This window comes from Arachis stenosperma, chromosome 6 (assembly GCF_014773155.1).
Source record: "Arachis stenosperma cultivar V10309 chromosome 6, arast.V10309.gnm1.PFL2, whole genome shotgun sequence".
NCBI lineage: Eukaryota > Viridiplantae > Streptophyta > Magnoliopsida > Fabales > Fabaceae > Arachis > Arachis stenosperma.
In genome coordinates this window covers 87,764,289-87,780,422 of record NC_080382.1, presented here as the reverse complement: position 1 = coordinate 87,780,422, position 16,134 = coordinate 87,764,289, and the positions used below count along the sequence as shown (strand labels likewise).

The window sequence follows — 16,134 nt, the reverse complement described above, 5'->3', positions numbered from 1 at the left end:
GTACTCACGTTAATCTAGTTAACGTGACCACTAACATGGAATGGTAAAGAGCTTGTAACGTTAATGAGAAAAGTGATCACCAATAACGCCTGCGAAGCTATCATAAGCCCACGTTAATTGCCACGTTAACTAGGTTAACGTGGTAGTTAACATGGAGACAAAAGAAAGCTCCAACGTTAGTGGTAAACGTGAACACCACTAACGTTCCAAGATTTGACAATAAGCCACGTTAAGAGTCATGTTAACTTAGTTAACGTGAACTCTAACGTGGAAGAGAGGAACAATGCCAAAGTTAGTGACACTCACCTTTGTCACTAACGTTGGATCAAACTAGCATTGCCCACGTTAGTGGTCACGTTAAGACCACTAACGTGAAAGTTAACGTGGAGCTAAGATTGATAAGCCAACATTAGTGACACTCACCTTTGTCACTAACGTTGGAGATGGCATTCACTACCACGTTAGTGGCCACGTTAACTTAGTTAACGTGAGCTCTAACGTTGAGAGTAGGGGCACTTGGAGCGTTAGTGACAAAGGTAAGTGTCACTAACGCTCTCGAAGGTGAGGCATAACCACGTTAAGAGCCACGTTAGTTATACTAACGTGAACTCTAACGTAGGGACAAAGGGCACAAGGCAACGTTATTGGGAAAGGTGAGTCCCAATAACGCTTGCGAAGGTTTATAAGGCAACGTTATTGGGAAAGGTGAGTCCTAATAACGCTTGCGAAGGTTTACAAGGCTACGTTAGTGGTCACGTTGGTGCCACTAACATTGGAGTTAACGTGGGCTATATGGGGTTGGAACGTTAGTGAAAAATGTGATTGCCATTAACGTTTTCGAACCCACAATGTCACTTAACGTTAACTTCACTAACGTCCATGCCTAATTCATACTTCTCTGCAAGCTGAGCCCACTAATGATTGTAACTGCTTCAACTCAAGATTTAAGGCCCACATCCAAGACTTGAAGAACTCACTAGAAGATCAAGAGAAGTAGTATATATAGGAGTAGTTTTGAACTATAGAGAAGCTCGGAACTTTGGAGAACTACCCTCTGTATATTTACTTTTCTGCACTTTTAGCTAGGGATGTATTCTTTTCTGCCATTTTCCATTTCTAGAGCTATGAACAACTAAACCCCTTTCATTGGGTTAGGGAGCTCTGTTGTAATTTGATGGATCAATTATACTTTTCATTCTCTTCTTCTTTCTTCTCTTTTGATTTACTAGAAAGCATTCGATCTTAATTCAATTGGTTAGTTGTCTTGGAAAAGAAACTCTCCATATTTGGATCTCCTCTGAGCCTTGGAAAAGGGATGAGGAGATCATGCTAGAAATGCTTTCTCATGTTGGACCAAATTGGGGTCTGGGCGGATATAGTGACATGTAATCCTTCCAACACTTTAATTTGGAAATACATGTGGTATAATCAGTGACCACACTTCATCTCTTTCCAGGAGTAATTAAATCAAGGAATTGGGCAATTGTTCAAGCTTAGAGAGATTGGGTCGCCAAGGAATTGGAACCCAATCACTTAAGATTGCCAAGGAGGTCAATAGATGCTTTGATTGAGGAAGAGATGAAAACGAATTTGATCCAGAGAATACAACATCTCCTGAGCCCAATGAATTCCCCATTTCTGATCTTACCCATTCTCTTTACTTTCTGACATTTATTTTCATGCTCATTTCCCCAAATCCCCATCTAAGATTCTGCACTTTATTTTCTGCTATTTACTTTCCCGCCATTTAATTTTCTACAATTCTCAAACTACATTTTGTTTAGCTCAACTAGCATACTCTTCCAACTAAAGTTGCTTGACCAATCAATCCCTGTGGGATTCGACCTCACTCTATTGTGAGTTTTTACTTGACGATAATTCGGTATACTTGCCGAAAGGAAATTTGTTGATAGGCATGTTTTCATGCATTAAGTTTATGGCGCCGTTGCCGGGGATTCATTTTGTATCAACAATGATTAAGTTGGAAGTTCACTAGATTGAGCATTTTTTCTTTTGTTTGTTTACTTTATCCAATTGTTTACCTTCAGTTTGTTTCGTTTCTTCCTCACCCTTTATACCCCCTCTGTTTTCTTTTTTTCTTTGTTATTATCTACAATTCTGCTCACTAATCCACTAACTGTTTGATAATTTGTATCACTCACACTAACAATCACTCTAACAAGAATAATCTCTTCATTTCATCTCTTGCTGTGTGCTTTCTTAGTTGTATGATAGGGAGAAGAGGGGGAGCTTCAACTTCCTTCGATTCAGAACCTGAAAGGACCCTCCAGAGACTAAGGAGGGAAGTAAGAGGGAAAGGAGTTGTTAGTGCTGAGGAAGAGGAAGAGTACTTTGAAACCAACAAGGAAGAGAACTTGGAAAACAATCATTAAGGAGAAGCTCACAACCATGCTAGAGAAGGCCCTGCAAATCATGCTGGGCAAGAAAGGAGAGTTCTAGGCTCCTACATCAATCCAAATCCAGGAAACTATAGAAGTAGCATCCAGAAGCCCACCATACATGCCAACAACTTTAAACTAAAACCCCAGCTCATCACTCTTGTTCAGAACAACTGCTTATTTGGAGGAAGTGCTCAATAAGACCCCAATCATCATCTAACCACCTTCCTGAGAATTTGTGACACTGTGAAGTCTAACGGAGTCCACCCGGATGTCTATAGGCTGCTTTTATTCCCTTTTTCACTCAGGGACAAGGCATCCAAGTGGCTTAAATCCTTCCCAAAGGAGAGCTTAACAAATTGGGAAGATGTGGTGAACAAATTTTTGGCAAGATTCTACCCTCCTCAAAGAATTAATAGGCTGAGAGCTGAGGTGCAAAATTTCAGGCAACAAGATGGTGAGATTCTCTATGAGGCATAGGAGAGGTTCAAGGACTTAACAAGAAGATGCCCACCAGATATGTTCAATGAATGGGTTCAACTTCACATTTTCTATGAAGGTCTTTCCTATGAGTCAAAGAAGGCTGTAGATCATTTATCAGGGGGCTCTCTAAACAAGAAGAAAACCATTGAACAGACCATATATGTCATTGAAACCGTAGCTGAGAATGACTACTTCTATGCCTCTAAAAGAAGTAACACTCGAAGAGTAATGGAGCTGAACCACATGGATGCATTGCTAGCTGAAGAGCGGATAATTTATACGCTTTTTGGCATTGTTTTTACTTAGTTTTTAGTATGATTTAGTTGGTTTTTAGTATATTTTTATTAGTTTTTAATTAAAAATTACATTTCTGGACTTTACTATGAGTTTGTGTGTTTTTCTGTGATTTCAGGTATTTTCTGGCTGAAATTGAGGGAGCTGAGCAAAAATCTGATTCAGGCTGCAAAAGGATTGCTGATGCTGTTGGATTCTGACCTCCCTGCACTCAAAGTGAATTTTCTGGAGCTACAGAACTCCAATCGACGCGCTCTCAATTGGGTTGGAAAGTAGACATCCAGGGCTTTCCAGAAATATATATAGTCCATACTTTGCACAAAGATAGACGACGTAAACTGGCGTTCAACGCCAGTTCCATGTTGCAGTCTGGCGTCCAGCGCCAGAAACAGGTTACAAGTTGGAGTTCAACGCCCAAAAAATGTTACAACCTGGCGTTCAACTCCAGAAACAGCCCAAGCATGTGAGAGGCTTAAGTCTCAGCCCCAGCACACACCAAGTGGGCCCCAGAAGTGGATTTCTGCACCAATTATCTTAGTTTACTCATTTTCTGTAAACCTAGGTTACTAGTTTACTATTTAAACAACTTTTAGAGACTTATTTTGTACGTCATGACATTTTCAGATCTGAATTACATACTCTTTGATGGCATGAGTCTCTAAACTCCATTGTTGGGGGTGAGGAGCTGACGTGCGAAATTGTGAACTATACTTTTTCACAACTCTCATAATCCCTGGTAATGGCTCCAAAAACTTGGTGCGCTCAATACCATGGCATTACACAACTTCGCACAACTAACCAGCAAGTGCACTGGGTCGTCCAAGTAATAAACCTTACGTGAGTAAGGGTCGATCCCACGGAGATTGTTAGTATTGAAGCAAGCTATGGTCATCTTGTAAATCTTAGTCAGGCAAACTCAGATATATATGGTGATGAACGAAAATAACATAAAAGATAAAGATAGTGATACTTATGTAATTCATTGGTAGGAACTTCAGATAAGCGCATGAAGATGCCTTCCCTTCCATCTCTCTGCTTTCCTACTGTCTTCATCCAACCCTTCTTACTCCTTTCCATGGCAAGCTCGTATAGGGTCTCACTGTTGTCAGCAGCTACCTCCCATCCGCGCAGTGAAAGCTAATGCACACACTCTGTCACAGTGCTGCCAATCACCGGTTTGGTTCCCTCCCCTACCGGAATAGAATAACTCTTTTGCGTCTGTCACTAACGCCCAGTAGGTTACAGGTTTGAAGCACGTCACAGTCATTCAATCATTGAATCCTACTCAGAATACCACAGACAAGGTTAGACCTTCCGGATTCTCTTGAATGCTGCCATCAGTTCTTGCCTATACCACGAAGACTCTGATCTCACGGAATGGCTGGCTCGTTTGTCAGGCGAGCACTCGTTTGTCAGGCGATCAACCATGCATCGTGCAATCAGAAATCCAAGAGATATTCACTAAGCCTCAGATGCTTGTAGAACAAGAATGGTTGTCAGTCACCTTGTTCATGGGTGAGAATGGTGATGGGCGTCAATCATCACCTTCATCATGTTGAAGAACAAGTGATATCTTGGTAAAAGAACAAGTGGAATTGAATGGAAGAACAATAGTAATTGCATTAATACTCGAGGTACAGCAGAGCTCCACACCTTAATCTATGGTGTGTAGAAACTCCACCGTTGAAAATACATAAGAACAAGGTCTAGGCATGGCCGAATGGCCAGCCTCCCAAAGAGGGTTTAATCATCAAAACATGATCAAAAGCTCTCTATACAATAGTAAAAGGTCCTACTTATAAGAAACTAGTAGCCTAGGGTGTACAGAAATGAGTAAATGACATAAAAATCCTCTTCCGGGCCCACTTGGTGTGTGCTTGGGCTGAGCAATGAAGCAATTTCGTGTAGAGACTCTTCTTGGAGTTAAACGCCAGCTTTAGTGCCAGTTTGGGCGTTTAACTCCCATTTGGGTGCCAGTTCCAGCGTTTAACGCTGGGATTTCTTGAGGTGACTTTGAACGCCGGTTTGGGCCATAAAATCTTGGGCAAAGTATGGACTATTATATATTGCTGGAAAGCCCAGGATGTCTACTTTCCAACGCCGTTGAGAGCGCGCCAATTGGGCTTCTGTAGCTCCAGAAAATCCGCTTCGAGTTCAGGGAGGTCAGAATCCAACAGCATCTGCAGTCCTTTTGAGTCTCTGGATCAGATTTTTGCTCAGGTCCCTCAATTTCAGCCAGAAAATACCTGAAATCACAGAAAAACACACAAACTCATAGTAAAGTCCAGAAAAGTGAATTTTCACTAAAAACTAATAAAAATATACTAAAAACTAACTAGATCATACTAAAAACATACTAAAAACAATGCCAAAAAGTATACAAATTATCCGCTCATCACAACACCAAACTTAAATTGTTGCTTGTCCTCAAGCAACTGAAAATCAAATAAGATAAAAGAAGAGAATATGCAATGAACTCCAAAAACATCCATGAAGATCAGTATTAATTAGATGAGCGGGGCTTTTACTTTTTGCCTCTGAATAGTTTTGGCATCTCACTCTATCCCTTGTAATTCAGAATGATTGGCTTCTTTAGGAACTCAGAATCCAGATAGTGTTATTGATTCTCCTAGTTAAGTATGATGATTCTTGAACACAGCTACTTATTGAGTCTTGGCTGTGGCCCAAAGCACTCTGTCTTCCAGTATTACCACCGGATACATACATGCCACAGACACATAATTGGGTGAACCCTTTTCAGATTGTGACTCAGCTTTGCTAAAGTCCCCAATTAGAGGTGTCCAGGGTTCTTAAGCACACTCTTATTTGCCTTGGATCACAACTTTATTTCTTTCTTTTTCTTTCTTTTTTTTTCCTTTTTTTTTCGGTTTTTTTTTTTTTTTTTTCGTTTGCTTCCTTCTTTCTCTTTTTTTTTCACTGCTTTTTCTTGCTTCAAGAATCATTTTTAATGATTTTTCAGATCCTCAGTAACATGTCTCCTTTTTCATCCTTCTTTCAAGAGCCAACATTCATGAACCACAAGTTCAAAAGACATATGCACTGTTCAAGCATACATTCAAAGAACAAAAGTGTTGCCACCACATCAAAATAATTAAACTACTATAAAATTCAGAATTCATGCAATTCTTTCCTTTTCAATTAAGCACATTTTTTATTTAAGAGAGGTGATGGATTCATAGGACATTCATAACTTTAAGGCATAGACACTAAGACACTAATGATCATAAGACACAAACATGGATAAACATAAAGCATAAAAATCGAAAAACAGAAGAACAATAACAAGGAAATCAAAGAACGGGTCCACCTTAGTGATGGCGGCTCTTTCTTGCTCTTGAAGATCCTATGGAGTGCTTGAGCTCCTCAATGTCTCTTCCTTGTCTTTGTTGCTCCTCCCTCATGATTCTTTGATCTTCTCTAATTTCATGAAGGATGATGGAGTGTTCTTGATGCTCCACCCTTAGTTGTCCCATGTTGGAACTTAGTTCTCCTAGGGAGGTGTTTAGTTGCTCCCAATAGTTTTGTGGAGGAAAATTCATTCCTTGAGGAATCTCAGGGATCTCATGATGAGTGAGATCTCTTGTGTACTCCATCCTTTTCTTGGTGATGGGCTTGTCCTCATCAATGGGGATGTCTCCCTCTATGTCAACTCCAACTGAATAACAGAGGTGACAAATGAGATGAGGAAAGGCTAACCTTGCCAAGGTGGAGGTCTTGTCCGCCACCTTATAGAGTTCTTGGGCTATAACCTCATGAACCTCTATTTCTTCTCCAATCATGATACTATGGATCATGATGGCCCGGTCTATGGTAACTTCAGACCGGTTGCTAGTGGGGATGATTGAGCGTTGTATGAACTCTAACCATCCTCTAGCCACGGGCTTGAGGTCATGCCTTCTCAATTGGACCGGCTTTCCTCTTGAATCTTGCTTCCATTGTGCGCCCTCTTCACATATGACTGTGAGGACTTGGTCCAACCTTTGATCAAAGTTGACCCTTCTAGTGTAAGGATGCTCATCTCCTTGCATCATAGGCAAGTTGAACGCCACCCTCACACTCTCCGGACTAAAATCCAAGTATTTCCCCCGAACCATAGTGAGATAATTCTTTGGATTCGGGTTCACACTTTGGTCATGGTTCTTTGTGATCCATGCATTGGCATAGAACTCTTGAACCATCAAGATTCCGACTTGTTGAATGGGGTTGGTAAGAACTTCCCAGCCTCTTCTTCGGATCTCATGGCGGATCTCCGGATATTCACTCTTTTTGAGTGAAAAGGGGACCTCGGAGATCACCTTCTTCAAGGCCACAACTTCATAGAAGTGGTCTTGATGCACCCTTGAGAGGAATCTATCCATCTCCCATGACTCGGAGGTGGAAGCTTTTGCCTTCCCTTTCCTCTTTTTAGAGGTTTCTCCGGCCTTGGATGCCATAAATGGTTATGGAAAAACGAAAAAGCAACGCTTTTACCACACCAAACTTAAAATGTTTGCTCGTCCTCGAGCAAAAGAAGAAAGAAGAGAGTAGAAGAAGAAGAAATGAGGAAGAGGGGGAAGGGGTGTGTTCGGCCAAGAGGGGGAAGAAGGGGTGTTTAGGTTGTGTGAAAATGAAGAGTGGAAGAAGGGTATTTATAGAAGAGAGGGGGGTAAAGGTTCGGCCATTATGGGTGGGTTTGGGAGGGAAAGTGGTTTGAATTTGAAGGGTGAGGTTGGTGGGGTTTTATGAAGGATGGATGTGAGTGGTGAAGAGAAAGATGGGATTTGATAGGTGAGGGGTTTTTGGGGAAGAGGTGTTGAGGTGATTGGTGAATGGGGGAAGAAGAGAGAGAGTGATGGTAGGGTCCTGTGGGGTCCACAGATCCTGTAGTGTCAAAGAAAAGTCATCCCTGCACCAAATGTGGCTCAAAATCACGTTTTGAGCCATTTGTGGCATTAAACGCCGGGCTGGTGCCCATTCCTGGCGTTTAACGCCAGGTTCTTGCCCTTTACTGGCGTTTAACGCCAGTCTGGTGCCCCTTTCTGGCGTTAAACGCCCAGAATGGTGCCAGACTGGGCGTTAAACGCCCAACAGCTAACATTACTGGCGTTTGAACGCCAGTTTCTTCTCCTCCAGGGTGTGCTGTTTTTCTTCCTGTTTTTCATTCTGTTTTTGCTTTTTTCATTGTTTTTGTGACTTCTTATGATCATCAACCTACAAAAAAGATAAAATAACAAAAGAAAATAGTTAACTATAAAACATTGGGTTGCCTCCCAACAAGCGCTTCTTTAATGTCATTAGCTTGACAGAGGACTCTCATGGAGCCTCAGAAATGCTCAGAACCGTGTTGGAACCTCCCAACACCAAACTTAGAGTTTGAATGTGGGGGTTCAACACCAAACTTAGAGTTTGGTTGTGGCCTCCCAACACCAAACTTAGAGTTTGACTGTGGGGGCTCTGCTTGGCTCTGTTTTGAGAGGAGCTCTTCATGCTTCCTCTCCATGATGATAGAGGGATGTCCTTGGGCTTTAAACACCAAGGATTCTTCATTCACTTGAATGATCAACTCTCCTCTATCAACATCAATCACAGCCTTTGCTGTGGCTAGGAAGGGTCTGCCAAGGATGATGGATTCATCCATGCATTTCCCAGTCTCTAGGACTATGAAGTCAGTAGGGATGTAATGGTCTTCAATCTTCACCAAAACATTCTCTACAAGTCCATGAGCTTGTTTTCTTGAGTTGTCTGCCATCTCTAATGAGATTCTTGCAGCTTGCACCTCAAAAATCCCTAATTTCTCCATTACAGAGAGGGGCATGAGGTTTACACTTGACCCTAAGTCACACAAGGCCTTCTTGAAGGTCATGGTGCCTATGGTACAAGGTATAGAAAACTTCCCAGGATCCTGCCTCTTTTGAGGCAGTTTCCGCCTAGACAAGTCATCCAGTTCTTTGGTGAGCAAGGGAGGTTCATCCTCCCAAGTCTCATTTCCAAATAACTTGTCATTTAGTTTCATGATTGCTCCAAGGTATTTAGCAACTTGCTCTTCAGTAACATACTCATCCTCTTCAGAGGAAGAATACTCCTCAGAGCTCATGAATGGCAGAAGTAAGTCCAATGGAATCTCTATGGTCTCATTTTGAGCCTCAGATTCCCATTGTTCCTCAATGAGGAACTCAGAGGAGAGTGGTACACGCCCACTGGGGTCTTTCTTAGTGGCGTCCTCCTCCTCTCTTTCCTCTCCATATTCGGCCATGTCTATGGCTTTGCACTCTCCTTTTGGATTTTCTTCTGTATTACTTGGGAGAGTACTAGGAGGGAGTTCAGTAACTTTCTTGCTCAGCTGACCCACTTGTCCTTCCAAATTTCTGATGGAGGACCTTGTTTCATTCATGAAACTTTGAGTGGTCTTTATTAGATCAGAGACCATTGTTGCTAAGTCAGAAGTATTCTGCTTAGAATTCTCTGTCTGTTGCTGAGAAGATGATGGAAAAGGCTTGCCATTGCTAAACCTGTTTCTTCCACCATTATTGTTATTGAAACCTTGTTGAGGTCTCTCTTGATTCTTCCATGAGAGATTTGGGTGATTTCTCCATGATGAATTGTAGGTATTTCCATAGGGTTCTCCTAGGTAATTCACCTCTTCCATGGAAGGGTTCTCAGGATCATAAGCTTCTTCCTCAGATGAAGCATCCTTAGTACTGTTTGGTGTATTTTGCATTCCAGACAGACTTTGAGAAATCAAATTGACTTGTTGAGTCAATATCTTATTCTGAGCTAGTATGGCATTCAGAGCATCAATCTCAAGAACTCCTTTCTTCTGACTAGTCCCATTATTCACAGGATTCCTTTCAGAAGTGTACATGAATTGGTTATTTGCAACCATTTCAATCAGCTCTTGAGCTTCTGCAGGCGTCTTCTTCAGATGAAGAGATCCTCCAGCAGAGCTATCCAAAGACATCTTGGATAGTTCAGAGAGACCATCATAGAAAATACCTATGATGCTCCATTCAGAAAGCATGTCTGAAGGACATTTTCTGATTAATTGCTTGTATCTTTCCCAAGCCTCATAGAGGGATTCTCCATCCTTCTGTCTGAAGGTTTGGACTTCCACTCTAAGCTTACTCCATCTTTGTGGTGGAAAGAACTTTGCCAAGAAGGCATTGACTAGCTTTTCCCAAGAGTCCAGGCTTTCTTTAGGTTGAGAATCCAACCATATTCTAGCTCTGTCTCTTACAGCAAAAGGGAATAGCATCAGTCTGTAGACCTCAAGGTTAACCCCATTAGTCTTGACTGTGTCACAGATTTGCAAGAATTCAGCTAAAAACTGATGAGGATCTTCCATTGGAAGTCCATGGAACTTGCAATTCTGTTGCATTAGAGAAACTAATTGAGGCTTAAGCTCAAAGTTGTTTGCTCCAATGGCAGGGATAGAGATGCTTCTCCCATAAAAATCAGGAGTAGGTGCAGTAAAGTCACCCAGCACCTTCCTTGCATTGTTGGCATTGTTGTTGTTTTCGGCTGCCATGGGTTCTTCTTCCTTGAAGAATTCGGTCAGGTCCTCTAAAGAGAGTTGTGCTTTGGCTTCTCTTAGCTTTCTCTTCAAGGTCCTTTCGGGTTCAGGGTCAGCTTCAACAAGAATGCCTTTGTCTCTGCTCCTGCTCATATGAAAGAGAAGAGAACAAGAAAATATGGAATCCTCTATGTCACAGTATAGAGATTCCTTGAAATGTCAGAGGAAAATAGAAATAGAAAGAAGAAGGAGAAGAAGAATTCGAACTTTAATTAGATAAGGTTCGAATTGTGCATTTAGAAGGAGTGGTACTCCATAAATAGAAGGATGTGAGAAGGGGGAAAGTGGATTTTCGAAAATTCAATTAAAAGATTTTGAAAACATTTTGAAAATTTGATTGATAATTTTCGAAAATTGAAAGTGGAAGAGAAATCAAGTGATTTTTGAAAAAGATTTTGAAATTAGAAGTCAAAAAGATTTGATTGAAAACTATTTTGAAAAAGATGAGGTTAAAAAGATTTGATTGAAAAGTTATGGTTTTAAAAAGATGTGATTGAGAAGATATGATTTGAAAACAATTTTAGAAGATATGATTTGAAAACAATTTGAAAAAGATATGATTTGAAAATTAATGACTTGCCTAACAAGAAAAGATATGATTCAAACATTAAACCTTTCTCAACAGAAAAGGCATCAAATTTGAGATGTTCAATCAAATCATTAATTGTTAGTAAGTATCTTTGAAAAAGGAAAGAAATTGATTTTGAAAACATTTGATTGAAAAGATATGATTTGAAAAAGATTTGATTTAGAAAAACTTGAAAAAAATTGATTTGAAAACAAAATCTTCCCCCTAGCACCATCCTGGCGTTAAACGCCCAGAATGGTATACATTCTGGCGTTTAACGCCCAAAATGCTACCTTTTTGGGCGTTAAACGCCCAACCAGGTGTCCTGGCTGGCGTTTAAACGCCAGTCTGCCTTCTTCACTGGGCATTTTTGAATGCTCAGCTTTTTCTGTATAATTCCTCTGCAGTGTGTTCTGAATCTTCAATCCCTTATATCATTGACTTGAAAAGACACAAATTAAAAATATTTTTGGATTTTTAATAATCAAAATGCAACAAGAATCAAATAACAATGCATGCAAGACACCAAACTTAGCAGTTTGTATACTACTGACACTAATGAACTGAAAATGCATATGAGACACACAAAATACTCAAGTCAATAGAATTCAAAGATCAAAACAAGAAATATATGCATGGATTCGAAAAAATGTAACAAAAACATGCATTTGACACCAAACTTAAGATGAGACTCTAGACTCAAACAAGAAATATTTTTGGATTTTATGGTTTTTTTGAATTTTTTTGTGTTTTTCGAAAATTAAGTGGAAAAAGGTATCAAAATTCTTAATGAGAATTCCAGGAATCAGTGCAATGCTAGTCTAAGACTCCGGTCCAGGAATTAGACATGGCTTCACAACCAGCCAAGCTTCCAAAGAAAGCTTCGGTCCAAAACACTAGACATGACCAAAGGTCAGCCAAGCCTTAGCAAATCACTGCTCCAAAAGCAAGATTGATACGAAATCAACAAGCTCTTGTGGTGATAAGTTGAAACCTCGGTCCAATCAGATTAGACATGGCTTCTCAGCCAGCCAGATTTCAACAAATCATCATGAAACTCTAGAATTCATCTTCAAGAATTTCGAAAAAAAAAAGTACCTAATCTAAGCAACAAGATGAACCGTCAGTTGTCCAGCCTGAACAATCCCGGGCAATAACACCAAAATTGATGTTGTTGCCGGATCTTGGCACTGATGTTACCAAAGGCTTGCCCAAAACTAGAACAATCCCCGGCAACGGCGCCAAAAACTTGACATGCGAAATTGTGAACTATACTTTTTCACAAATCTCATAATCCCTGGTAATGGCTCCAAAAACTTGGTGCGCTCAATACCATGGCATTACACAACTTCGCACAACTAACCAGCAAGTGCACTGGGTCGTCCAAGTAATAAACCTTACGTGAGTAAGGGTCGATCCCACGGAGATTGTTAGTATTGAAGCAAGCTATGGTCATCTTGTAAATCTTAGTCAGGCAAACTCAGATATATATGGTGATGAACGAAAATAACATAAAAGATAAAGATAGTGATACTTATGTAATTCATTGGTAGGAACTTCAGATAAGCGCATGAAGATGCCTTCCCTTCCGTCTCTCTGCTTTCCTACTGTCTTCATCCAACCCTTCTTACTCCTTTCCATGGCAAGCTCGTATAGGGTCTCACTGTTGTCAGCAGCTACCTCCCATCCGCGCAGTGAAAGCTAATGCACACACTCTGTCACAGTGCTGCCAATCACCGGTTTGGTTCCCTCCCCTACCGGAATAGAATAACTCTTTTGCGTCTGTCACTAACGCCCAGTAGGTTACAGGTTTGAAGCACGTCACAGTCATTCAATCATTGAATCCTACTCAGAATACCACAGACAAGGTTAGACCTTCCGGATTCTCTTGAATGCTGCCATCAGTTCTTGCCTATACCACGAAGACTCTGATCTCACGGAATGGCTGGCTCGTTTGTCAGGCGAGCACTCGTTTGTCAGGCGATCAACCATGCATCGTGCAATCAGAAATCCAAGAGATATTCACTAAGCCTCAGATGCTTGTAAAACAAGAATGGTTGTCAGTCACCTTGTTCATGGGTGAGAATGGTGATGGGCGTCAATCATCACCTTCATCATGTTGAAGAACAAGTGATATCTTGGTAAAAGAACAAGTGGAATTGAATGGAAGAACAATAGTAATTGCATTAATACTCGAGGTACAGCAGAGCTCCACACCTTAATCTATGGTGTGTAGAAACTCCACCGTTGAAAATACATAAGAACAAGGTCTAGGCATGGCCGAATGGCCAGCCTCCCAAAGAGGGTTTAATCATCAAAACATGATCAAAAGCTCTCTATACAATAGTAAAAGGTCCTACTTATAAGAAACTAGTAGCCTAGGGTGTACAGAAATGAGTAAATGACATAAAAATCCTCTTCCGGGCCCACTTGGTGTGTGCTTGGGCTGAGCAATGAAGCAATTTCTTGTAGAGACTCTTCTTGGAGTTAAACGCCAGCTTTAGTGCCAGTTTGGGCGTTTAACTCCCATTTGGGTGCCAGTTCCAGCGTTTAACGCTGGGATTTCTTGAGGTGACTTTGAACGCCGGTTTGGGCCATAAAATCTTGGGCAAAGTATGGACTATTATATATTGCTGGAAAGCCCAGGATGTCTACTTTCCAACGCCGTTGAGAGCGCGCCAATTGGGTTTCTGTAGCTCCGGAAAATCCGCTTCGAGTGCAGGGAGGTTAGAATCCAACAGCATCTGCAGTCCTTTTGAGTCTCTGGATCAGATTTTTGCTCAGGTCCCTCAATTTCAGCCAGAAAATACCTGAAATCACAGAAAAACACACAAACTCATAGTAAAGTCCAGAAAAGTGAATTTTCACTAAAAACTAATAAAAATATACTAAAAACTAACTAGATCATACTAAAAACATACTAAAAACAATGCCAAAAAGTATACAAATTATCCGCTCATCAGGAGCTCTGCAGCGTCTCGATGAATTAATGCAATTACTTTTATTTTCCTTTCAAACACGCTTGTTCTTATCTAAGATGTTCATTCGCGCTTAAACGTGAAGAAGGTGATGATCCGTTACACTCATCACCTTCCTCAATCCATGAACGTGTGCCTGACAACCACCTCCGTTCTACATCAGATTGAATGAGTATTTCTTAGATTCCTTAATTAGAATCTTCGTGGTATAAGCTGGAATTGATGGCGGCATTCATGAGAATCCGGAAAGTCTAAACCTTGTCTGTGGTATTCCGAGTAGGATTCTGGGAGTGGATGACTGTGACGAGCTTCAAACTCGCGAGTGTTGGGCGTGATGACAGACGCAAAAGAATCAATGGATTCTATTCCGACATGATCGAGAACCAACAGCTGATTAGCCGTGCTGTGACAGAGCATTTGGACCATTTTCACTGAGAGGATGGGAAGTAACCATTGACAACAGTGACACCCTACATATAGCTTGCCATGGACGGAGCCTTGCGTGTGGAAAAAGGATTTCAAGGAAGAGTTGAAATTCAGAGGACAAAGCATCTCCAAAACTCCAACATATTCTCCATTATTGAGTAACAATTACTTATTCCAAACACTTTTACTTCTTACAATTAAATCCAAATAACCTTATTGGCATCCTGACTAAGATTAATAAGATAACCATAGCTTGCTTCAAGCCAACAATCTCCGTGGGATTCAACCCTTACTCACGTAAGGTATTACTTGGACGACCCAGTGCACTTGCTGGTTAGTTGTGCGGATTGCAAAAGTGTGATTGCAATTTCGTGCACCAAGTTCTTGGCGCCGTTGTCGGGGATTGTTCGAGTTTGAACAACTAAAGGTTTATTTTGTTGCTTAGATTAGGAATAATTTATTTTTGTTGCTATAGAGTTATTAAATTCTGAGTCCTTTATTCCCTTTTCAAAAAAATTTTCAAAAAAATTATTTACCTTTATCACAATTTTAATTTTTTGTGAGTTTAGTGTTTTGTTCTAAGTTTGGTGTCAATTACATATTTTATATTTTCCCTTTAAATTTTCGAATTTGTGCTCTTTGATCTTCAAGTTGTTCTTGTTGATTTTTCTTGTTGATCTTTAATTTTTCTTGTTCTGTGTCTTTTCTTGTTTCACTTGTGTTTTTCCAAAACATTAGTCTTCCAAAAGGAATATACCTATTCAGAACAAGTGTTACATTTACTGCCCAATTGGCTAGAGCGTTGGTTTATGTTCTTGGTAATTGGGTATCTTCTTTTCAAAATCTTTTTCAAAAATAATTTTTCTTGATTTAATCTTGTGCCAAACTTTAAGTTTGGTGTTTTCTTGTTAATTTTAATATAATTTTCGAAAATTTTATTAAAGTTTTCTAAAAATTTTAAGTTTGGTGTTCTTTCTTTTGTTCTTGGTGTTCTTGTGAATCTTCAAGGTGTTCTTGAGTCTTTCTTGTGTTTTGATCTTAAAATTTTTAAGTTTGGTGTTCCTTGGTGTTTTCCCTCCAAAATTTTCGAAAATAAGGAGCATTAGATCTAACCATTTTAAGTCTTGTGTCTTTTATGTGTTTTTCTCTTTCATCGTAAAATTCAAAATTCAAAAAAATATATTTTCTAACTAATTTTAAACTATATTTTCAAAATTTTTTTTATAAAAATTCATATTTCAATTTCAAAATTTTTCAATTCTTATCTTTTTAAGTTTAAAAAAAATATATTTTTAATATATATTTTATTATCTTTTTCAAAAATATCCTAACCACTTTCTCTCTTTTTCCTCAAATTTTTCGAAAATCTTCATAAACTTTTTTAAATTTTTATAAATTTTAATTTTTAATTTTCTT

At 39.9% G+C, this 16,134-nt stretch overlaps 2 non-coding genes across 2 annotated transcripts; one reads left to right on the top strand and one right to left on the bottom strand.

The window, feature by feature from the left end:
* Positions 1-2,816: 2,816 nt before the first annotated feature.
* On the bottom strand, positions 2,817-2,923 carry LOC130937630 (small nucleolar RNA R71). The gene has a single exon (XR_009068840.1). It is a non-coding gene; the product is annotated as a small nucleolar RNA R71 (small nucleolar RNA).
* Positions 2,924-10,188: 7,265 nt separating this feature from the next.
* LOC130937761 (small nucleolar RNA R71) lies at positions 10,189-10,296 on the top strand. Its single transcript, XR_009068962.1, has one exon. It is a non-coding gene; the product is annotated as a small nucleolar RNA R71 (small nucleolar RNA).
* Positions 10,297-16,134: the final 5,838 nt, after the last annotated feature.